Source organism: Stenella coeruleoalba (assembly GCF_951394435.1).
Source record: "Stenella coeruleoalba genome assembly, chromosome: 4".
Classification (NCBI taxonomy): Eukaryota; Metazoa; Chordata; class Mammalia; order Artiodactyla; family Delphinidae; genus Stenella; species Stenella coeruleoalba.
The window spans coordinates 79908106-79933466 of record NC_137149.1 but is presented as its reverse complement, the minus strand read 5'-3'; the positions used below and the strand labels follow the sequence as shown (position 1 = coordinate 79933466).

The window sequence follows — 25361 nt, the reverse complement described above, 5'->3', positions numbered from 1 at the left end:
TCTTGTGTGATTTCAACCATTTTTACCACAGCAGGAAGAACTAGGGTTTTTTCCAATGATTTCATTCCTTCCCCCCAGGAAATCTCAAATAAGGCTTCTAAACATTTATCATAAATTTAGTGAAAATTTGTAAATGATTAGATTGAGCATGACTTCAAACATTGCTGAAAAACCCAGAGAGGTGTGCACTTGCGTTCCAGATGTTATTAAAAATCTTGCTATTAATGATGCTGTGTACTATATATACTATATTAATGATGTACTATAGTACATCAGTACTATAGTACATATAGTACTATATGTACTATATATACTATATTAATGATGCTGTGTACTTATACCGCAAGACAAATATGTCCTTAGGCCAAGTTTAATCACATATGGTATGAGATTATTTTGTTTTTGCTATCCTTAATAAATCTGAGTAGCTTATCAATGTTTATCATATAATAACTCTGAAAATATTCCTTAATAGGAATAGAGAAAACACTAGCTCTACCATTTTTTATTGTTGACTTATGCATGTATTGTTTAAATATGAGAACCAGTCTAGTTTAAATTTGGCAATAATTACATTTAATGCACTTATCCAAACTCATGTAACATCAGTACACTAAAATACTCTTAAAAACAAACACTGCTAGGGCTTCCCTGGTGGCGCAGTGGTTGAGAGTCCGCCTGCCGATGCAGGGGACGTGGGTTCGTGTCCCAGTCTGGGAGGATCCCACATGACGCGGAGCGGCTGGGCCCGTGAGCCATGGTCGCTGAGCCTGCGCGTCCGGAGCCTGTGCTCCGCAACGGGAGAACCCACAACAGTGAGAGGCCCGCGTACCGCAAAAACAAAAACAAGAAAAAAATATATATATACTGCTATCAAAATCCAATTAGATATCACTTGACATCCATCAGAATGGCTATAATTCAAAATGACAATAACTTTTGGCTAGAATATGATGAAATTAGAACACTCAAACATTTTGGTGGGCATGTAAAATGGTATAGCCACTTTGGAAAGCAATTTGGAAGTTCCTCAAATGATAAAACATGCAGTTACCATATGACCCAGCAATTCCACCCCAGGTATATACCTATGAGAAATGAATACATATGTCTACACAAAAACTTGGATATAAATGTTCATAGTAGCATTAGTCATAATAGCCAAGAAGTATAAAAAAAACCCAATGTCTGTCAACTGATGAATGGATCAGCAAAATGTGGTATTATTGCTATTATCCATGCATAAAAATTAAGTCCTGATTCACACAAGGGTGAAACTTGAAAACATTACGTTAAGTGAAAAGGGCAGATACAAAAATATTGTATGATTCCATTTATATGGTAAATTCATAGCAGCCGAAGGTATATTAGTGGCTGCCAGGGGATGGGGTGAGGGAGGAATAAGGAGTAACTGCTCGTGAGTACAAAGTTTCTTTTAGGAATGAAAAAAATTTCTAGATTAGATAGTGGTGACAATTACACAACTTTGTGAATATACTAAAAACCACTGAATTGTATACTTTAAAAGGGTGAACTTACAGTACATGTATTATATTTCAATTAAAAAACAAGGAAGCAAACATTGTCAATCATTTAACACTGTAAAAATTCCTACAATTTTCCAGAAACGTCATATGTGGGGCCAGTAGTAGTCATTACATTAAATATTATAAGGCCTTTCTTTCTTATATTTCTTAATGAAAACAAGCATCAGGAGAGGTTCTGAAAATTTCTTCTCACAACCTTACAGATACCCTTGAGCACTCCATAGAGACAGCTTAATGGAAAATTAAGCATTCGTCTGGCAAACATGATATATTACATGGGCTGCTCCAAATCTACTTTTCCAGACTCATATCTTAACATTGTTCTACCACGTGTGTAACCCTTCAGCAACAAAGTAAATATCAATCCTTCAGTGGCCATCCCTTGCTCTATATGCTCTTTCACAAGCTGTTATGTTCGTCTGGAATGCATGACCTCACCTTCTCTGTCTCAACAACCTCCTCAGTGAATTTCACAGCCTCCATGAAGGTTTCAAGAGCCTCCAGCAAAAGTGAGCTGCTCCCACGTTTGTTTCCTTAGCAGTTTGCCACTGACCCTTTTAAAATGTATACAGTCATTTCTATAGAGCTTCATATCTTTCCCACCAGCATTTAATTTCTCCAAAGCAAGATGTCTAAGTTTTGATTGGCTTAATTTTTTTTAAAAAATGATTCAATCAGCCTAAATTTATTTCTTTCACTAAGTACCAAAAAACCCATTTTATTCAAGTCAGTAAAAGAATGTCTGTAAACTTTATCTGCCAACATATAGATAGCTAGCAAATACAAATAGATTCAATCATATCTATTCTAGAAAAGAGGGATAATATTATTTGTTTGCATTTGTGAATGTGTGCAGAAGAAAGCAGTGACAAAGAAATTAAAACAAAAATATCTAAAAGAAGAGACATCAAGGGGAAATTTTAGGATCTACAAAGGTGAGTGTAATGTTTTTATACTCTTAAGTCAGTACTCTTAGAGTAAAAAGGAAAATGCAGAATCTTTGAAAATAGGTTTATAATGATTTATAGTACATACAAATTATATTATAATTCAAAATTAAATGAACATGATTTTAATATAAAGAAAATAAAAAAGTTATTTCTACTTTTAAGCTGCATATTTATAAGAATTTACATTCTAGAAATTACAAAATTGCTTTAAGGAAGTTAACTTTAGTAACTTTAAGAAGAAAGGAAATTCCAATTTATTGTTGATTGATTAATATAAAGGCCTGTTTAGCCTTCAAATGATTGCTGAAGAAGATGCAAATATGTGTTCTGGCCTAAGGTTATACTCCTTGAAGTTTCTTAGGTTATACTCTATATATATATTTGTGATAAATAAAAACACTTTTGAAAAGGACGTGCTTTATGTTAAACAGTTTGGTCTATAAAATGCATACATTTTATTTCCTAATACTGACATTCACTATCACAGATATGTAATTGAGAGCAAATCGAATGAATTAAGCAAAAATGGCTTTAATGAACTGTGTCATATACATGTACTAATTTCTTAAAAATCTGAATAGTTATTCCATATTAGTTAAGAGAGTAAGACAGTGATGTGTCTTTTAAAAGAGGTAGAAAGCTACTGAAATTATTTATTTTTAGTAGCTCATTTATTTTTCATATAGCTGGAGTACACTTCCCCACAACAGCAAATACTTTGAAGTATATTATTTACATTTTTGTTCACAAGAAATGTCTATTTTCCAAAAATATGTAAAATTTCATTTCAGTAGCCCATTAAATACGTTAAATTTTCAATATGATACTTATAAAAGCAGATACTAACTTGAATATAAACATTAAATACACTTTGAAATTACTAACAATCATGATTCCCAACAATAATTTAATAATTACCTTAATTTGCTCTTCAGTTGCTAAAAATCCATGTTTTTTTCCTCCGATTTACTGAACATTTAAACATTTCTGTAAAAAAAAGTTAATTAGATGATGAGAAAAAATACACATTTTATTTTATGGTTATAGTTGTAGGACTACTTGAATAGACTTTTGTATTTCTTATTGTTTGTCAAGTGTATTTTTTCCCACAATGCGTGGGGTGTAGCAGCAGAACCATGTGTAAAAACGAATTTCAATTTACATGTGACCTATATTTGTACACCATCACATTACTATAATGTTCACTGGGAAAAGTGAATGAATTTGATAGGCATGGAATTTAAATATTTTCCTAATTCAATGAACACACAAGGTTTTAAAATAAATTCTGAGATTTCTAAGAAATGTACTGGTTTCTTGCAACAGGCACTTCTAGCTAAGATCCTGGGTGTGTTTAACCACTTTTATTACTAGAACTGCTGTGAGAAAGAAATTGGAGGAAGACCTTACTATATCTCCCTACTCCATCATACATATACACACACACAAAAAAAATACACATGCTCTGTGTATTCATGTATAAATACAGAAGCTATGATTACAATAATTTGGACAATTTCAGATTTTAAAAATATTAGAAAGGAATAAACACTGAGAGTTTACTTAAATGGTAGATTTTGGTCTTCATTTTCTGTAAATTACCATAGCATTTTCTATTTTTGTTATTATTAAAATAATATCAATGTCAGACATTTTACAAAAAAAGGAATAATGTAAAGACATATATATATAAAGTATATATATATACTCTCTCTATATAGTATACTTTATATATACATATAAAGTAAATTGTAAAAAGGAGTAATGTCCTTCAAGGTATCCTCTGAAATTTCAGTGTTTTCTAAGTGTTATGCAACTGGTCCTATCAACTTTTGAACTTCCCAGTGAGTCCACTTAATGCTTTATACAAGCATCACCTGTATTAATTATTATGATACTTAGTATTTATTACACTATTAGTAGTATTATAGTAGTAGTATGCTATTAGCAGAAGGTTAAGAAATCATGTACATGCCAAAACAATGACAAAATCTATTATCTATTCTAGAATCTTGTCCCCCAAATGGATAAGGAATTAGATACAGGCAGAAAGTCATTAGCATAAAACTAAAATTGAGTTCTCCTTTACAGAATCACTATTGATTACCATCAGATATGTATGAAAACAAATTAGTGGAAAAATATTCACTAGTAGAATCATTATATTTTGTTTGAGCATTTTAAAACATTAAAGCAATAGAACTCGCTGTATTTTTTCCAGTGAATATCTACCCATATTTGGCCAATCAGTGAGGTTTGGTACAAGAGCAATCCAAGTCCATGTTTGAATGGCACATTTGACCACTTGAACAGGAAGCTGAAAGCAATTTTTTCATCAACTTCTTGAATTTCCCTGTACAACTCTTCTTTCAACAAACTGAATATGTTCCTTGAATAATTATTGGCTAAAATACCAATAAGGTATTTTTCCCTGTTTTTTGAAGAAAAAACATGTCCCACCTTGTAAATATTCTACATATCTGGGCAATCATGGGTAATGACAGCACAGGTTCTCCTCCAAATATCCTCGTGCTTTAGATCTTTTTTTCTCCCATCTAGGAAATACATCCTGAAATCCAAACATAACTTATTCCACAACATTCTCCCTGACAGCACCAGAATGACTACGCCACAGACAGAGCCAAGCAGATTTTCCCTGATGCTCCGTTACCTCTTTGTGTATTCTTCTATTTTGCTGAACCCTACATTGTAATGTGGATTGTTTGAGAACAGGGGCTGTGACTACTTATTCAATTTCCATTACCCCTCCCTAAAGAACAAAGCCCCTAATACAGCCTCAAAAATGCTGACTGGGTGAACAAAACAATTTTTTTAGTTAAAAATTAGAATTATTAATTGGAAACTGTCTGTATTGACCTTACATAAATTGAGACCAAGAACAAAAGTGCACCATTATAGGGGCCTTTGATTTTGTTTGCATAACTATCTCTGTAGGTCATATTTCTATTGATACAGAAGAATAGAGATTCTCCAACTTACAGTATGGCTATTCAACGTCTCAGTACTTCACTCAATTGCAGCCACTTAAGGGACTTACGAGTTGTAGACAACTCAGAGGAAAGAACAAGCGCACACACGGTCACTTAGCCTCCTAAGAGGAGGAAGGTCAGGTCTGAGGTAAAACACAGAAAGGAAAAGAGGAGTGGACAGGTAAAGGGAATAGAAAAGCAGAGAAGGGCAAGAAAAGGTATATCAAATGACACTGTTCTATCAGTATAAAGTAATAAGGCTTTTCTAATTAGTAAACTTTCTTTTCTAATTAGTAAATTAGAATTTACTAATTTCTTTTCTAGTTAGTAAACTTGCCTAAAAGGGATTTTTAAAAGAAAAGTCACTGGAATTATTTTTGAGCAATGTGACTACATCGAAGGAAAACACTCATGGAAGACATAAGAATTTGATGAGTTTATATTTTCATGTTTTCGTTACTGTTCAAAAGTTATATAAAAAGCAATTCACAAGCAATTACTGCAATTCACTCTAGGTTTTAAGAATTAGATGGAAATACTTTGGATATGAATACCAGATTGCTTTAATTAAAAATTAAAAGTTAAATCAGTCCATGCTTTAGATAAAATGTAAACAAACACATATATATCAAAAATGGAAATTAATATAACAATAAAGTTTGACTCTCCAATTTAAAAAAAATACATGATAAATATGAATGTTCAAGGTAAATTTTCTAATCCTGAGCTAGCAAGTGTAAAAAGTAAAGCAGCTTCCTCCCTTCCTTCCTTCCTTCCTTCACTTAGCAATTAAATATTTACCCTGTGTCAAGGCACTGTTCTAGGTACTATGGATTCAGAAGTGAAGTGAACAGACAAAAATATCACTTATAGAGTTTACACATCATTCTCGATGGGGATTAAGACAAAATGAAAAAAAGAGAGAAAGAGAAAGTCTGATTTTGTATTCTTAAGACTTTTAAAAAAATAATTTTTAAGTTTTAAACACTATTTTCTGAACAATTTATATTCTCATTTAACTTAAAAAATTTTAAGGACTAAAACACTTTATTTATATTCTCATTTAACCTTTACAAAAATCTTCTGAGATTGGTATGAATGCTATCTTCTAGTTTACAAATAAATATTCTAAGACACTAAGTGGTAAAATCAGAATTTGATCACAAGTAGTCCAAATTCAGAGTCTATACCCTCAAGCTTCTCAATAGCATTATACTGACTGTTACTGTCCATATATGTTATGAGGATGTTTACATTGGAAGGAAAACAAGCTTCCTTAGATGAATTTTTCAGGAAATAGTCATCTCAGAATTTCCTAACATTGATGACTATTAGGAGGCACATTCACATTCTGATATTTAAATGAGATTCCCCAGGAAATCTCAGTAAAAATTAGTCTGGAGTTAAGAGGAAAAGACATTTTATTGTCTTTGTCTGTGTGGCATTAATTCCAAAAGTATCTGACATCTTGTACTGAACTGTCCAGGAAAGGTTCATGAAGCAATAAAGAAGCGACATGTACAAACATATTTTTGAAAGATCATTCTGGTATCAGTTAATAGATGGTCTGCAACCTAAGATGACAGTGATATTTTTAATGATCAATGAGAACTGAGATTTTATAAAAATACAATGAATCAAAGAAGTCATTATAAGGCAACATTTTTGTCTATGAGAGCTAGTCTTTCAATCATTTTCAGAATTAAACAAGTAAATACTGGGTGCCACAATTTATTATCTGTGAAAGGAAGTATATGGCCTTCATACTATCATTTCAAACTATTTGGAAGTTAAGAAAATACAAGACAAAGCTCTATAAATAGATACATTAACAGCATTATTGACATTCCATCTCCATATCTTCAACTTGCCTTCAAGTGTTACCTCTTTAGTTGTGATGTTCAAATCATTTTTCCAACTACCCCCTTTCAGTCTTCCAATCTACTAGAATATGAGTTATCTTCAAATATTTTCTACTTTAATTCCTTATTGATAACCGTCACCATGTACCACCATATTATTCTCTCTGCAGTGTTTAGGTTTGTTTTTCATCTCTATTTCCATTAACATAATCATCCTAGCCACCTGAAGCAGGCAGAGGCAAAAATATTCCTATTTTACAGATTAGAAAGCTGCAACTCATAAAGATTATCATGGTTATCAAGTAATAGTGCCAAAACAAGAATCCAAAGCATCTGACACTTAGTTTGGCCACCTGCTACTACATGTTGTCACCACTGGCCCCCATAACTGCCATACTGCGACAGCACCTTGGTACTCTTAGAGCACCATTCTATCCCCTTTTAAATCTACCTTGAAAACAGTTAACAGAATAATCTAAGACCTCGTTTTCCTCAGTAATCCAAAAATGCACCCTATTGCTTACCACAGAGTCTGGCTTTCAAGACCCTCTATAGGATGAATACATTCTTTTCCATTATAAACATTTTTTGACACTACTCTACTCCATTAAACTGAATTTCCCCATCAGCCAGCTTGGGCTGCTGGCTGGTTCCTCAGACAGATTACAGTTCAGATAGAGTAGCTTGTTAAGGTAAACTCCATGAATTTAGCCTCAACACTTTTGAGCACAAAAAAATCTCTAAAGATCCTGGTGCTTTTTTTTTTTTTTTTTTTTTTTTTTTGCGTTACGCAGGCCTCTCACTGTTGTGGCCTCTCCCATTGTGGAACACAGGCTCCGGACGCGCAGGCTCAGCGGCCATAGCTCACAGGCCTAGCCGCTTCGCGGCATGTGGGATCTTCCAGGACCGGGTCACAAATCCGCGTCCCCTGAATCGGCAGGAGGACTCTCAACCACTGAGCCACCAGGGAAGCCCTGCTGGTGCATTTTAAATCAAGAGGCAAAGTTTAATTCTAAATGCACCATATTTTTCACATGTGATAATTTAGAGGCCCCAAGAATGTATGCTATTTTATAAAGGAGAATACCTTAGGGTATATTCTAAATCAATTATAAAATTAGACAAAATTGCCAAAAACAACTATTTCAGAACAATAGTTGTTGACTAGTCATATAATAAATTAAGTGTTTATGCCAGAAAAACTACTCTGCTTTTGGTAAGAACAGTAGGGATGCTGTGGCATTTTTACCTAGGAATTATACCATCTTTCTCGCAATTTAAAAGAATTGAAATAATACAGACTGAGTTTTCTAACCAAAACAGAATTAAATTCAAAATAAAAAAGACACAGGTTTTGGAAATCCCTAAATATTTGGACTTTAGGCTCCGGACGCACAGGCTCGGCGGCCATGGCTCACGGGCCCAGCCGCTCCGCGGCATGTGGGATCCTCCCAGACCGGGGCACGAACCCGCGTCCCCTGCATCGGCAGGCGGACTCCCAACCACTGCGCCACCAGGGAAGCCCTGGACTTTTTAAAAATGTTTTTTCTAAATATCCCATTCATCAAAGAAGAAATCACTTAAAATATTTTCAACTTAAGAAAAACTAAAGCACAACATAACAAAATTTATGAAATGCAGCTAAAGTAGTGCTTAAAAGCAAATGTATAGCTTTCAACATCTATATTAGCAGTGAAGTTCCCAAATCAATAACTAAAGCTTCTACCTTAAATGGAAGTAAGAAAAGAAGAGCAAACTCAATGCCAAGTTAACAAAAACAAGGGAATAACAAAGGAAAGAATGTGTAATGTTGACTGAAGACCAATGTTAAAATGAAAACACTCCCGCTAATTATTTATTTTATGTTATGAAAAATCCCATCCCTTTTCTAGCCCTTAGTATCTTCATTTTTAATGTGGATAAATTAGAATAAATTACTTATAAACTTCCTCCTCATGGAAAAAATATAACGTATTATTTGGAACAGCCAACAGATCTACAAAGGATATAAATAATATACAGTACATGGACAACTCATAGTTCATTGGGGGAAAGGACTGCACACAATCCAAAACAGGGAATAATCCTCAGAGCTCAATCAATGTATTAGCCAACATTTTTACTTATAAAATGCTGAACTTCTTACATTTTTTTAAATGAATATGAAAATAAGTTATAATTAAGACAAGGGAAGAAATTTCTTATGGTGACAGTCAGTTTGGCTGCCTGCATACAGAGGATAGGACTGGGTAGGACAGGATAAGATAAAGTAGAATAGGATAGGACGTGGTAGACAAACAGAAGGGAAGGGGAAAACCCTTAATTAGTTTCTCCTGTATACCCAGCCTCTGTAGTTAATAACAAGGATTAGAATAGTGTACACAAAGTTCTTACTTTCACAGAAAACAGTTATTTATTAAAATCAAAACCAAAAATAGGTCTTTTACTTCATTTGTAATTCAATTACATAAAGATTGTTTCTGCCCCACAGATATGGTAATTTCCTGATTAATCAGAAGTTCATGGCATATGTAACACCAAAACTCTCATCTTGGTTAAGGCGTTGTACTTGAGTGGTAATTCCTTCAGGGGTCTGTTTCTGCTGTACTCTTTTGGTCTTGATATCAAGATACTGAAAGGCAAGAACATTATTTTCTCCCAAGTTTTTGTACCCACAAGCACCTCTTTCTTCGGGCTTGGCCTTAGAATGGAGTCACAGATGCTTTAGCTTGTTCCTATGTAAGGACCTCTGCAGCTACTGCCCTATGGCATAATAAGGAAAAAAAATGTGACCTGCTGTGAATAATTCACCATCAAAAGGAGTTCAAGCACTCTGTCACTTACAGGAAAACGAGAAGCTTCCTATGATGGGAGAAAAGATGGTAAAATATACAACAGATGTGACTATGGAAAGTTAGGACCGATACTTACAAAAAGACTCAGTTCATAATGGAAACTCTGTGTGGGGAAGATGGATTAATGGCTGAGGGCAGGAGGGTTTCCTGCTTTCCCTTTAACATTTCTGCATTACAAGTAGTCATCAGCCCATTGCTCTAACCCTAAGAGTTGGTGGGATTCCAGGAAGATTATTTCCTAGGCAATGTATGCTCTTTTCTTTCCAATTCTTTCTTTTCATCCAATTTAATGTGTTTTTAACCCTCAAAAATGGTTATGTTTTAACTATAACAACACATATTTACATACTAATCATGATTTCTAAGTTCTACAATAAAAGGAGTTACCTAGCTTCTTTCATTTATAATAAAAAGTACCTGCCTATTCTCTATACTTTTAAACATTTTCTGGTAGAACACACTGAAATCCACTTCATTACTTATATCATAAAGTATTAATTGTTAAAAAAATACACATTTATATATTCTATGACAGAACAGTTCAAAATAATTTGAACAGTTTGCTTTATAAGTAATGAAAATATAACAGTAATTGAGTACCCAAGAAGTTTTATTAAAAAGAGGATTATTTAGATCAATATCCATTTGTTTCAACTTCAGTAGCAATATAGCAAATTTTGAGTAATAAACATTTTTTTTTCAAATACAAGAGTTAGAAAAAATGTGGTCTCAGAATTCCTGTTAAAATACAAAACTATGATTCACAAATTATATAGAATTAATTTAGTATATACATCAACCAAGTGATACTGACTGCTATTCCTCCTTTGAATATACATTTTAAAGCTCATAATGTTTCCTTTTTTTTAAGGTGGACTGCAAAAAGAAAAAAAGTACAGTTATCTTGTTTTTTATAAGATATGTATTTTTGAAAGGTTGCATATGAATTAATTCACTTTGTATGTATTGCAGATATTTGCTATTTAAATGACCTCTAAATAATTTTTAAATACAATGTATAGTAATTTTTAAATACAATGCATAATAATCAACTTTCAGGGTATATTATTTAAACACTCTACAATCAATCCATCTTGTTTTCTTTGACACCAGTCAGACACCAGAGCCTAGCCTGAAACATGCGTGCTAGAACAGTATCAACCAAAATAACTTGGGGAGTACACTCACTGATTCATATGAGAATTATCTCAGAATTAAGGATGTAGGAAATCTTGTCAAGTTTTATCTCATGTTCAAAATTTAAACAAGAAACTTTAAAATGCACTGAAGCAGAAATCCTAAAATATGAAAAGATATTTTTCTTTAAACATTATCCTATCCTTAATTATCAGGTTTTCAGTTGACAGAAATGTACTTTCTCTTCATGGCTAATTTACACAATTAAAACGGTTTAATCTCAAATGATTACAAATAAGGAAAAGAGCCTAAGAACAAGTTATTGTGTCAACTCATGCTACCAAATACTTTCAACAGACGCATGACCGAATTTTTTAAAAAGAGTTACTGAACTTTTAAATACTTATGCAGTTTCTGTCAGTTCCAGAAAAATGATTTTTATCTCCGATATCTGTGAGGCCAAATTGTCAGCTGATATCAATCCCAAGGACAATCCAATATGCCAGAATGCTCTCAGAGTTTTACTAACGATGAGGACCTGGCATCTGATGAAGTGTTCTCAAAGGTTTAAAAGAGTTCGGATTGCCAAGTCAGACAGTGAATCGCAGATGAGCTTTTTCCAAAAATCCTCATTCCACTGGTCATTAAAAGTTTTTTTTAATAATTTAATAAATAATAAATAAATCAATAAAATTTAATAATTTTAAGCAAAGCCACATGACAAAATTCATTCTTATTGCTTCTTCTAGGGGCTTCCCTGGTGGCGCAGTGGTTGAGAGTCCACCTGCCGATGCAGGGGACACGGGTTCGTGCCCCGGTCCGGGAAGATCCCACATGCCGCGGAGCGGCTAGGCCCGTGAGCCATGGCCGCTGAGCCTGCGCGTCCGGAGCCTGTCCTCCGCAACGGGAGAGGACACAACAGAGAGAGGCCCGCGTACCGCACAAAAAAAAAAAAAAAAAAAAAAAAAAAAAAAAAATCAATAAATGTATTCTAACTAAAGTTTAAAAAGCCTCTGAGAAGTGACCTCTGCCAAAGTCTTTTGGGGACATTCCAACTGTGCAGGGGGCAGGGTGTGGGATCAAAAAGCAGAAAGAAAGAAAGAAATGCTTCTGCACAAGTGAAAAAAAAAAAATCTGGCTGCAGGACTAAAAGGGAAGAGCTTACATATCAAATATCAGATTTCCATTGCACTGCTACTCTGCTTTCTCCTTTTTTCTGTTCCATTCTTACACTTCCTGTAGTTCATTGCATGCAGCTTTATTTCTCACTTTGTATAAGATTTCAAGCAGAAAATCTTGAGTACTGAGATCTTTAAAACGATGTGCTTTATATGCCACAGTAAAAAGTCCCTTATCACGAGACTCCACCATCTGGAAATCAGATCAATCTAACATACAGTCCTTAATCAAGAAATATGTTTAAAAAAGAAAATAGTCACACTGCACTAAAACTCAATGCACTTGACTCACAGACAGGCCCTCAGTCAACACTTAGTTATTCTTTATTTTCTATAGAGTTCTATCAAGTAAAAAATCAGAAGCAGAGGCATCACAATGACATACTGACAGACTAACCACCACCACGAATACCTGAAGCTCTGAGGAAAAATGAAATCTACCTAAAAAGAACCTTGGAAACTGTTTTAGTCAAATTATCAAACATTTGGAGTTTTGCCACATTAATCGGGTAGGTGTTTGCTTCAATTTTTCAGAAGTTTTTCTCTATGCAAAGAACACATTGCCCAAACAAGAGTCTATATAACTGAATTTTTACTTTTGTGCAGTTCAATAAGGTCAAACTATGTTGGTATTATAGACAATTAAAAGTTAACGCCCGGGCTTCCCTGGTGGCACAGTGGTTGAGAGTCCACCTGCCGATGCAGGGGACACGGGTTCGTGCCCCGGTCCTGGAAGATCCCACATGCCGCGGAGAGGCTGGGCCCGTGAGCCATGGCCACTGAGCCTGCGCGTCCGGAGCCTGTGCTCCTCAACAGAGAGCCCACAACAGTGAGAGGCCCGCGTACGGTTAACGCCCTTGATAAAGTTTAAAGGATATGTATATATGTGTGTGTTTTACACATTCCCTTTGAGGATGTTACTTTTAAATATGTCTATTTTATTTCTATAAATTATGTACATCAAAAGAAGAGCACAGGGGGCTTCCCTGGTGGCGCAGTGGTTGGGAGTCCGCCTGCCGATTCAGGGGACACGGGTTCGTGCCCCGATCTGGGAAGATCCCACATGCCGCGGAGCGGCTGGGCCCGTGAGCCATGGCCGCTGAGCCTGCGCGTCCGGAGCCTGTGCTCCGCAATGAGAGAGGCCACAACAGTGAGAGGCCCGTGTACTGCAAAAAAAAAAAAAGAGTACATAAATCCACAGTTTAAGCTATTTATTTTTTAATATTTATTTATTTATTTGGTTGCACCGGGTCTTAGTTGCAGCTCGCTAGCTCCTTAGTTGTAGCAGGCGGGCTCCTTAGTTGAGGCTTGCAGGCTCCTTAGATGTGGCATGCAAACTCTTAGTTGTGGCATGCATATGGGATCTAATTCCCTGAACAGGGATTGAACCCGGGTCCCCTGCATTGGAAGTGCAGAGTCTTAAGCACTATGCCACCAGGGAAGTCCCTAAGCTTTTTAAATACCACATACCCATGAGGGGGGAAATTCATATCTCTCCTTCTAAACAATGTCCAATAGAATATTTTTACTTAGTTGAGGGTTTTTTTGGGGGGGGGTTGGGGAACCATATTTATTCACAGGTCTTTTAACAGTAATAAATATTGCTTGCAAGCAAACAACACAAATCTTTAAAAAGTAAGGTCTATCAAAATGAAACAGTACTTTTCAGAATAACAAGTCAAGGAACATAACACAAGGGAAATCACTGAATTAAAATACTGAGATTTTTAAATTTACTTGGTACTGCAATTTAGTTTCCTTTGTTACTAAATATAACCAATTTACTTTAAAGTATGCTTTCAGGAGATGTAGAGGAAATACTAATGGTTAAAATAAAATGTTTTTTTCTATTTTTTTCTACTTTTCCTCTTAACAAATAAAGTTAAATTCTCAAATTCATGAGATAAAATATGCAAATATAAAGTTACCTATAACTATAAATGAAAATAAAATTTTGCATGTTTCTTATTCCTTCAAATAGCATTTAGAACTAAATGACCATGCTTTATAGAAAACACAGTCATATATCCCCTCTTACATGATTATTACATACCTATTATAACCGTAAACACAGCAAGCTATGGTTATTATAGTTACGAATCAAGATCAAAGATGAACAAGTTATTTCTGGAAGGGTAAGACAGAAAGGGTTTGAAAAACTTGGCTAAAATCATTTTTTCACCCCCAAAATTAATTTTTTTCTTCTAATGCTTGGCAAAATTCCTACTGATAGGCAACAGCTTTTAAATTCTATATTTCAACTTGTAATTTTAACCTTCGTTCTATTAAAAAGGATGAAAATTTTAAACATATTAAAAAAGCAAACCTATTTATATATTTAGATTTCAAGGAAGAAAACTATTCATAGCCATTTTCATTCAGTAATCAATCCAATAAACAAAGCCACAGAAAACCTGAAGCTGGGTTAGCTAACAGAGCTGAAAAACTGAAGTAAACATTATTCCTGCTCCCAGGACACTCAGATCCAATTCTTAACAATGTACAACACCTTTCTTTGGAGCTATTTAATTACCAGCATTTGGAATAAGAATAATAATAGTAACAAAACAACAACAAAAATAGCTTAAGAGGTCAACTACCTTAATCAAAGTGTAATTTACATTACAATCTGGGCAAACTGTGTTAATAGCACAGTGCAGTACAAAGGAAAATATACTAAAAATATTACCTAAACAACAAATAAAAATAAAATCTTTCTCTACTTCACTGCAGTCAAATGCAACCTGATCCAATTAAGCCAATTTAGGATACACAACTACTTAAAAGCCTGAGCTACACTAAGTGATGAAGGCAAAATGGATTCAGTCCAAATCTGCTTTATTAGCTTAGATGCTATTTATTATGGCTATATTTTATTATACAGTGGTTATAAAAAAAAAAAAAAAACTACAAGGCGACATCCTGTTATTTTCCACTGGGAAAAATGATGCAGATGCACTATTAAAACTCAGCATAGACGGCAGCATGCCAGGCTGCATTCCACTTGTGCCTTTACAATGTCTCAATAGAAACTGATGTTTACGTGGCTAATGGTAAAGCTAGCGGAACTACTGCCACTTAAATGTTCCATAAGACTGTGGCTTTGCAGAAACCTAGAGCCTTTTCAGCATCTCTAGTGACTCTATACACATTGGAAGGAGAAGAGTTGTTTTAAAATAAAGCTACTAAGTACCATTACTCCTTTTTTAAAAAATAAAATGTATTAATTTTCTCCCCCTAAAACTACTACCTTATTTTCAGGGAAAGTAGCTGTCATTTCATCAGAGTATAAATTGTAAACCCTAGTTCAAATCAGTTATTCAATATGTAGTCTAATTTGTTGGAAAATTGAATGAACTTCACAACAGAATTAAGATAATAACTTTCCTAAGCCCAACAAATATCTTTCCTCCTTTCACCATTATTCTCATCAATCTATATTCATCGTGTGTTGAAAATGTTGTATGCATTATGTAGAATTCTTACTATACAAAACAGAAATACAAATTTTTTAATGTTATTTGGGAAGGGGAGAAAAAAGAAAGAGAAGGAAAATTAGTTTTTTGGTTGATATTTGCAGCTCCTAAGGGTACTAACTGGTGTTCTACCATTCTATACACTTTAGACAAGAAAATATTTGTGGTGCAAAACTTAAGGAGTTCCAAGAATTGCTTTTAGTTTTGAAGAAGAACCAACTTTAGATTTGCTACCATGATGCATCCCGTCAAAATTTCTGCTGATCCAAAAACTGAGAGTTCCTGACATGCAACAGGAGCACTGCAAACTACCCCTGGACCACCTGAAGATGTACAACAAGGATGGCACCAAGGATACTTTTACCTTGTCTCCATTATATGGAAGGTGTAATTCTTTTTGAGATAGTTTAACTCAAACAATCTTAAACATCTAGTTGTCTATGTTTGCTGAGAATCTCCTCTACACCTTTTTATTTCCCAAAGTATTGGTCTCTTCAGCAGTTTCTGTAGAGCTAAAATGTAGATTTTACAATTTAGAAAAATCAGTTAAACTTCTGAGTGGTAGTTGGATTGAAGTTTTTTGTTTTTTGGCATTGTCATCTTTAAAGTTAAGTAGTCAAGTAAACTCAACAGTAAAAGTTTCTTTTATTTTCTTTTTCCCTTCCCTGTTTACAGCAACCAACTTCAGTTAGAAGGATACCCAGGCAGTGGCATCTGCATGATAGTGATAATATCCTAACCATTCATTGTTTCATGGCTTGGGTATAATGATAGTAGCCTACAACACCTATCTCATCTTCCATTTCCTTTACCAGACAAGCATTTTTTTGTTGTCATTTAGAGAATATCCTACTGTTTAATGTTCCGTCTAGAAATTCAACCTAAGGCAAAAGTAAGTTTTATCATAATTGCTAGAATAGTTTTAAGAACATGCGTGCAGAATTATTTTTTATTACATCTATTACAGCATCACACAAAACACAGCTGTTCAAAACTTGATGATATTAAAGTATGGTTATTATTGAAAAGACTACTGCAAGTCACATTACTGTAACCATTACTATCATTACTGCATTTTGGTGATCTCTCAAATGCCCTGTTTCCATTTCTGACTCCAACCTGTTGTACATATTGTGACCAACATTTAGAATGTCCCTCTTTGATCCTCCATTTATGTTAACGGCTTCATTTATTTATTCATTCATCCTACAAAATTTATTCAAAATCTACTGTGCTCTAATCTCTACACTGTTATGTGTGATACAAAAAAAAAACAACCATGAGATCCCTGCCTACTAAGAAGCTTTATACCCTATGGAGAAAACAGGTGTGTAAAAAAATATTCAAAAAACATGAGGTAAGTACTTTAAAAAAAAAAAGAACTGAAAGAAGTGAAGATGTACAATAGGGTTTTATACAAGATAAATATAATTTTGCCTTATATACTCTATTTCACATTTCATATATCACCCACCACATAATAAACCTATAGAAGACAGGATATATCATTGAGTGGTTCTCTCACACCTCTGATTATTTATCATAAATTATGCATATAACATATAAAATATCTATGTAATAAGAGCAAAAGAAAAAAAAACCATAAAGTGTATGCTCTGGAACCAGGCTGCTTGATTACAAATTATAACTCTGACACTAACTGTATGAACTTAAATTACCTCAATTGTTTGTGATTCAGTTTGCTCATCTGTAAAACTGGGTCTATGAGCTATCTTGAAATATTATTGAGAAGATATTAAAAGTAGACCACGTGAAAAAACTAGAACTGTTTTTAGCACATAATAGGCACATTTATTTTTTAGCTATTAAGGCTGTAAATGTTACACTTGATGCTTTACATGCATAATTTTTAAAATCTTAACTTATAAAGTAAATAACATTATCACCATTCAACAGATGATGAATCTGCAGTATAAAGAATGTAAAACGTTCTCAACATGAAAGAGGTATTAAATGACAGAGTCATAAGACAATATTCAAAAAGGACAGAAATAAATGGCATGCTTATATTATGCTGGGCATCATAACTTACGTGCTCACATTTCTAGCCATTTCAAGAAATAAGTGAGTATCACTACAAGAAAGAGTAAACAAAGGGCAAAATTTCAAACATTAAAAAAATCCTCAACAGCTAAATATTACTAGCATTTAATTTGAGGTTTTTTTAAAAACTGGGACACTTGTCTCAGGAATCCTGACATTGCATTCTTTATTAATAAACAAAAAGGAACATCAAATAATCACTTCTGATATTTTATATTATGCCCATTACAAAATACTTAAATGAAATTATATCTTCAAGTCTTTTGGAGTAAGACTATATCATAAAAAATTTAGATATAAAAATGCATGGCATTTTAGATGAAATTATGTACTTGCTTTTGTTTCTTATCAAGTTTATATTAATCATTTAATTAATTCATTAATTTAGTTAATGAAATTTACACTAATAGCTTTCTCCTATAGCCTTAGAAAAAATAATTACAATAATTTTCAACAATACAACACAATAATTTCAACACTATAATTGTTTCAACAACTGAAACAAATTTCCCCTCCCAGGACTAGGAAGCTAGAACACATCTAAGAGTTTCACTCGGCTTACATGATGATTATTACAATAATCTCCTCTAATATTAATGTTAGTTAGGACAAATGCTACTCATATCAACAGATTGCTTAAACAAAGAAATTGCCATTCTAACAGGCATCCAATATAAAGTTCTAAAATAAACATTTTAAATTCCTCAAGCTAGACAGCTATAGCAACAATACAGAATTTAAAATCAGAGAAAAAGTAGTTAAGGGGTAGTCATGGGACATTGGTGTCAACATGTTATGCTCTGAATTAAAATACAGGAAGATGGTTCTTATTAGTTCCTGCTGTATAAAAAAATAAATAAAATAAAATTCAAAAAATAAATAAATAAAATACAGGAAGATGAGCTTATCATTGGTAAATGGCTACACAAAGCTTTGAAAAATAGACATTAACAATAGGCATTGGGATATACTATAGCAGAAGTATCTAGGAAGTAATCATTTTTTCTTACATATATATATATATATATCATAAAAATAGCACTTTCAAATATATCCTTGCAGCATAAAATAAAATGCATCCTTCCTCAGAGAACTTCTTTACTTCAGCTCACACACAATTTCATAATTCCTTTAACTGTTTCTGTATATTTGTCTTCAAATTTATGACTGGATAGGTATGTTTCACAATTTATGCTTATTTCTAAAGAACACTAAGCTCTGTGGTATGCTGATAACTTTTTTTGCTAATTATTATTTACAGAAGTCTATCATAGTTTTCTACGTCTCCCATTTTCTTTCTGCTAATTCATACTGTTTATTGCTTCCAGAGTATCTGTCCTAAAATACAGGTAAATTCATAATGAAAATAGCTAACTTTATTATATGCCAGGCCCCATTATAAGTCCTTTTGCATACACGGACTCATCTAATCTTCCCAATATCATGAGGGTAGCTATCATTACTGTTCTGATTTTAAGATGTAGCCATGGAGGTCTAGAAATTTGTTACTAATTGGCAGGGCCTAGACTAGGTATCAAGCCTATTTAATCCCAAAGCCCACAGTCTTAAACATTTCATTTTGCTCTCTACTTTCTTTGACTGGTTTAATGTTATTTATACTTCAAGGCTCAAATCAAAAGCAGATTATTTCAGGGCTTCCCTGGTGGCACAGTGGTTGAGAGTCCTCCTGCCGATGCAGGGGACACGGGTTCGTGCCCCGGTCTAGGAGTATCCCACATGCCGCGGAGCGGCTGGGCCAGTGAGCCATGGCTGCTGAGCCTGCGCGTCCGGAGCCTGTGCTCCGCAACGGGAGAGGCCACAACAGTGAGAGGCCCACGTACCGCAAAAAAAAAAAAAAAAAAAGCATATTATTTCAAAAAAGCTTTTTACAATCAGGCAATCAGTCAAAACGAAGCTTCCCTCTCTCTCCCCATCCCATGTACCTGTTCTTCTCTGATCCCTCATACTTATTAATATTCACTATACGCTAGGCACTATTCCTATACATGAGTCACCTCACAAATGATATAGGTAATATAATTATCCCCACTTTATAAACGTAAGAAATGAAGACCAAAGGCATTTTAAATGTCACAGGAAGTCACATGGCTGGTAAAAATTCAACCTTGGAAGCTGTGCTCCCCACATAATGCACAGCACACAGCATTCTATTGCTACTGGAGAGAAGAGAACAGTATGAGGAGCCCTGGGCTCATATCTGGGTTTCCTACTTACTAGATTCACAGCCTTTGGGTTGTGGTACCTACCAGCCTCAATTTCTTCACTGCTATGAATATCTATATAAAAACAGTCTCTACCAAAGGGAACACTCTTGCACTGCTGGTGGGAATGTGAATTGGTACAGCCACTATGAAGAACAGTATGGAGGTTCCTTAAAAAACTACAAATAGAACTACCATATGACCCAGCAATCCCACTACTGGGCATATACCCTGAGAAAACCATAATTCAAAAAGAGTCATGTACCAAAATGTTCATTGCAGCTCTATTTACAATAGCCAGGAGATGGAAACAACCTAAGTGTCCATCATCGGATGAATGGATAAAGAAGATGTGGCAGATATATACAATGGAATATTACTCAGCCATAAAAAGAAATGAAATTGAGCTATTTGTAATGAGGTGGATAGACCTAGAGTCTGTCATACAGAGTGAAGTAAGTCAGAAAGTGAAAGACAAATACCGTATGCTAACACATATATATGGAATCTAAAAAAAAAAAAAAAAAGGTCATGAAGAACCTAGGGGCAAGATGGGAATAAAGACACAGACCTACTATACTAGAGAATGGACTTGAGGATACAGGGAGGGGGAAGGGTAAGCTGTGACAAAGCGAGAGAGAGGCATGGACATATATACACTACCAAACGTAAAATAGATAGCTAGTGGGAAGCAGCTGCATAGCACAGGGAGATCAGCTAGGTGCTTTGTGACCACCTAGAGGGGTGGGATAGGAAAGGTGGGAGGGAGGGAGACGCAGGAGGGAAGAGATATGGGAACATATGTATATGTATAACTGATTCACTTTGTTATAAAGCAGAAACTAACACACCATTGTAAAGCAATTATACTCCAATAAAGATGTAAAAAAAAAAAAAAATAGTGTCTACCTCACAGTACTGTTTGAAGACCTAAATGAAATAACACAGGCACATGCTCACTGAAAGAGCCTGATATATAAAATTTAGCTGCTATTATTATTATTATTGCTATTTACATTGTCAAAATGTAAATAATTATATTATAAATGTATTATAATTGCTATGACATTGCCACCTAGTAGGGAAAGAGCTATTTGAAAGTTCACTTCCTCAAAAATCTCAGTATTCAGTAGGCAATGAAAAGATGCTCGTTAAATGTCTGAAGGGTTTTAGCCTTCACTATCTTTTATTGTAAGAGAGAAAGTGCACCGAAGTATGTTGCACTGAGCAGCTATTTTTAGGCACCTATAATCCAAATCCTTCTTAGAGTTTAGTTTATAGATCCATTTCAGAGAAAGGTTTTTCTTTTTTAAAAAAAAACTATCATAGAAAGATAATTTTATTACTAATATATCCTCTTATTCAACAACTCTATCTTAAAGAAAATTTTTACAATTAGGGCCAAAGATCATTTTTTAATCTACTTTGTCTGTTTTGGTAGTTATAGAAACTTTTTGGACAATAACCTTGGTCATATACATAGAGCCTGCCATTTCTCTTCTTCAGGCTGAATAATCTCAATTTCTTTAGAAATTTTACATATACCGTCTTTTCTAATGATTTGGTTCCGTTTTAGGATTCCTACATCTAATAAATTGCCCCTTTTACATTGGACTGAATATTATAAACTGTATTCAAATTTACAGTTAGAAATATTTATGATCCTTAAAATCACAACATGGAATTGTCTAGGTTCCAAATATCATCAGTTGGTAAACCAATATTACAGATAAAGACTAATCCATACTATATATAATACTATGTATAATAATGAAAACAATAACATGATACTAATAATACACAGTGTAAACTGAATATGTACTAAGTGATTTTAAATTCATTCATTCAAAAAATATTTAATTATTTCAATAAATGTATTGAGCTTTTCCTATGTGCTAGAAATTTTTTTTCTAAGAGAGAATAAAGTAATGAACAAAACCATTATTCCTAACTTTTTCCTTCTTATGATTAATGATAAAATGCATTTGCAAACCACTTTGTTTATGAAGAGAAACTACAAGAAAAATTTTAATGTTTGTTTTTAATTTAAAATGAGACCAAGCAAAAAAAATTAAGAAGCAAAAATTGAAGAAGCCATTTAATGCAATGAACTTGTCAAATATCACATGGAATGAGTTGTGTTTGCTTCACTAGAGTATTAAAAAATGCTTGCAAAAATGAAATAAAAACTATGATTAGTATTATAGAAATTTTTAAAAAGCTATTTTGTATGGTCATTAGTTACATAACATTTTTTTTTCCTCTTTGAGGAAAAATACTCTTGGATTCTTCCTCTTAATATGTGGATACATTTTTTCTGCATTAACAGAAACAATGTACCATTTTACTAATGAGGTGCCAGAACACAGTGCATTTGGTATAGTCTTAACTGTTTTGCAGAAAAAAATTCTACGTAACATATTTTTTAGGGCTTAAATGCACTCTTTTCCAACATCACTGCTTTAGAATGCAGAAATCTATAACCTTACCTAGACACCAATGAGAATACCAGTAAGTGGGTAATCTGCCTAAGTAGTGGCAAATGTTCTATTTTTAGAGAAAAGAAAAGGAATTTAACACAGATAAAAGGAACAAAACTGTGGTCAAATGTGTATAATCTCCTCTAACCACCAGTCATAAATATCACATTCTATATACAAGGATCTAGCGTCAAAACTTCCCTACAGAAATAGCATCTATCTATCTATCTATCTATCTACCTATCCTTGTGTGGCTCAAATAATAATTATTATCACTAAAGCTAAATTAAAAAGAACAAATTAATACCACATTAACTAATAGATTCAGGATTACACTTCAAAACTTGAATATCACCATAAACATTATCTCCGAAGCCAAAAGACTATCCTTGAAACATAAACTTGAATTTATTCTTCATTCATTTAACCAACATTTATTGAAAATCTTTCATCCCTTTAATTCTCTGCTAGATGCATAACTCCCATAGGAAGGTTAGCACAGCTGTGCTGAGAAGTGAAATGCTCAGCAACTAAAAGCTACATATATATACATATACATTTAAGGAGAATAAGTCAATGTCTGCTCTGACTGCCAAGGCATATTTTGTCAAGATAGACATGGCCAAAAAGGACTCAGTTGCATGCCCTCCGCAAATTGAAAACGCCCAATTTAATTTTCAAATGACCACTTTTAGAAAGATATTACCTATCTATTATCTTTCTATTTTACCAGTAGATGTTTCCATATTTTGATATGTACCTTCTTCACTCGAGAACTTAGAAATGCATTTAAACCAAGCACAATAGTTGTGCTTATATAACAGGAACCAAATTAATTTATGTAGAGTGAATAATGCATCACTATTATTTAAGGATTAAGAAATCATCAAAAAAGATGGACTATGGATACACATGTGTATATTCTAAGAGTAAAATATGTCTCTGAGAGGAAGCCTTTTTGGAAGAGGCTTAAAAAATTAACACGAGAATATTAAAAATAATCAGTTATAATAATAACATAGTAATATAATGTGGGATCTGTTTGTAGCAGATGAAAATGTTTTATCTTACTTGACTTTTACATTTCTGAACAGTAAACACGTTATACTTCATCTTACCAGATTTTCAGATGAAAATATCCAACTACTTAGTTAAGTGTCTCCTCTAATATTACCTACCAGGCAGTTAAAGAATTGGTAACAGAAAAGAGATCTCTATGCTACTATTTTTATAAAATGAATCTAATCTTTCTATTCCTACCTTTAAGGAACTCAAGAAAGGACCAAGGACAAATTATTCTGGTCCACTGACCTTAAATATTCCAATCAATTCAGACTGTGACAGAAGGAAAAGTTGAAATCAGAGACTGACTTGTTCTAGCAAGTATATAACTATACCACTGTTCAAACCTAGGCAGAACAGAGACTCAAGGTGAACACTAGAAGCTTTTTAAAGAGTCTTAGCAAGGTCGTGCTGATAAATTGAAATGAATACGAATTGGAACTACTAATAAATCATGCTAATTTCTTCGGAAACCACTGTCCTGGCCTCTCTGAACCCAGAGGTAATGGGTAGATCATTCACATTCCTGATTAATAATTTTGAAAATTTTATATATCTTACAATAGCTTATTGAGTCAGAGTTCAAAGTGTGAATTTTATTTGGGTCACTAAAGCACCAAAAAAAACAGTCTTATCAACTCCAAGTAGTAGAGGACTTTATATGAAATTTGTAATATAGGCCATCATGCTTTATTACCCAAATAAATAACCCCGACCATTATCATTTCTTCTTAAATTCTTCCTTCATTTCTACAATTATTTGTATTGCCCATGACATTTTTTTTCTTAAAACAATTTTGTTTCTGAATGTAAATTTTATATTGTAACATAGTATACTTAGAACTTCCAGGTATTTGGAATAAACTATTTTATAAGCAGCGGCATAGTTCAGTGGTTAATAACATAAGCAATGAAGACAAATGGCTAAGGATTCCATCCCTGATGCTCCAATGACTAGATGTGAGACCTAAGACAAGCCACTTGACTTGTCCATACCTCAGTGTGCTCCCCTATGAAAAGGCAGTATATCATTACTTATATCATAGGGCTGTTATAAGGATTTAAAAATTTAAGAGAAATCACTTAGACCATACATGGCACATAGTAAGCAACCAATTAGTATTTGGTATTACAGTTATTATTTATATAGTATACGTTTCTGTCAGAAAAGAAGAGAGACATAAATACAAAATATGGCTGGGTATAGGTTCTACCTAGAAAATGAAAATGGCACTATTAAACCCATTTGTGGAATTAGAAAGAAAAGTAGGAAACCATACTGGTAAACTTTATCACTTCAAAAAAAACTAATTCCAATTAGAAAAGTGAAGAGAAAAATGCAAGGCACGAATTTTATACACATCCATCCACATATTGAAAGCTGCTAAGTATTTCTCCTCTTCATCTCTTTTCAGACGGTGGTTAGAGGCCGAGTATTTTAAAATTAACTACACACAGAATGCCTTCCATTGCCAATTATTAAAAAATAATAATATTTTCTATTTAACCACCATTCTGTTTTCACACCTGATTTAACA

The 25361-nt window shown here is 33.8% G+C and overlaps 1 protein-coding gene across 20 annotated transcripts in view; it reads right to left on the bottom strand.

Moving 5' to 3' along the window:
- ADGRL3 (adhesion G protein-coupled receptor L3) overlaps positions 1 to 25361 on the bottom strand; it is an 867440-nt gene that overhangs the window by 690099 nt on the left and 151980 nt on the right. For 18 of the 20 annotated variants that reach the window (XM_079920009.1, XM_079920003.1, XM_079919994.1 and 15 more), the window contains one exon: positions 3416 to 3484. The exons of the other annotated variants lie outside the window; for them this stretch is intronic. The gene's annotated coding sequence lies outside the window, so the exon portion shown is untranslated. The remainder of the gene's footprint in view (positions 1 to 3415; positions 3485 to 25361) is intronic. 20 annotated transcript variants of the gene reach the window in all.